This window comes from Rhinopithecus bieti, unplaced genomic scaffold, assembly GCF_001698545.2.
Source record: "Rhinopithecus bieti isolate Rb0 unplaced genomic scaffold, ASM169854v2 scaffold_80114, whole genome shotgun sequence".
Lineage (NCBI taxonomy): Eukaryota > Metazoa > Chordata > Mammalia > Primates > Cercopithecidae > Rhinopithecus > Rhinopithecus bieti.
Window position 1 is genome coordinate 1,292 of NW_016829271.1, and position 1,209 is coordinate 2,500.

Consider the following 1,209-nt stretch of genomic DNA (forward strand, 5'->3'; position numbering starts at 1 on the left):
AGGCATTAAGTGGTATATACATCGTGGTCAACGTTTGTCACCATTTTATAGCTAGCTTAAAAATGAACACAGAAGGAAGTCCCATAAATCAAGTTATGACTACAACTTCCTCAAATACAGAAATGCTGCAAACAAATATAACATTTTTACTTCTTCAATTTTAAATCATAAGTAATGTTAACTCAAAATAAGCTATATGCCTGAAAACAATCTATTTACTTAACAGATAAGCAGTAGCAAGGGCCTTTATTAGTTTTCTGTGGCTGAGACCATTTTAAAACGTGGGAGAAAACCCACTATTGCAAATAATGCATTTTCTAACTCTGCATAATAGCATGTGAATTACTAAAGATGGCTCTAACAACAGAAAAACCAATGAAGAATGGGATCCCATGGACACAAGGCCTCAATTAGTTGGGATCTAGGTCTAAAACTTACAAATCATCTGTCTAGAACCATTTGTTGGTCATCACGTATTCTGTGAATACAAAAGAATGGCAAATAGAGAGCAGTATGAAGAAGAAGAGGCAAGAACGAACCCCGGACTGACCAAAGCCTGCACGCCACTGCACCCTGGGCCAAGCGCTTACCTCCCACTACCGTCGCCACCACCATGCCCAAGAGAAAGGGTAAAGGGGATGCTGATGGAGATAAAGACGAGGTGAAGAACGAACCACAGAGAAGATCCATGAGGTTGTCTGCTAAACCTGCTCCTCCAAAGCCAGAGCCCAAGCCTGAAAAGACCCCTGCAAAGAAGGGAGAGAAGGTATCCAAAGGGAAAAAGGGAAAAGCTGATGCTGGCAAGGAGGGGAATAACCTTGCAGAAAATGGAGATGCCGGCCGGGCGCGGTGGCTCAAGCCTGTAATCCCAGCACTTTGGGAGGCCGAGACGGGCAGATCACGAGGTCAGGAGATCGAGACCATCCTGGCTAATACAGTGAAACCCCGTCTCTACTAAAAAATACAAAAAACTAGCCGGGCGAGGTGGTGGGCGCCTGTAGTCCCAGCTACTCGGGAGGCTGAGGTAGAATGGCGTAAACTCGGAAGGCGGAGCTTGCAGTGAGCTGAGATCCGGCCACTGCACTCCAGCCTGGGCAACAGAAAGCTGAAAGTGTTGGAGATGACAAATGAAGTGTGCGCATTTTTTATAACTGTGTACTTCTGGTGACTGTACAGTTTGAAATACTACTTTTATCAAGTTTATAAAAT

The 1,209-nt window shown here is 44.4% G+C and overlaps 1 pseudogene; it reads left to right on the forward strand.

The window, feature by feature from the left end:
- Positions 1-395: 395 nt before the first annotated feature.
- On the forward strand, positions 396-883 carry LOC108523936 (non-histone chromosomal protein HMG-17 pseudogene; annotated as a pseudogene).
- The last annotated feature ends 326 nt before the right edge of the window (positions 884-1,209 follow it).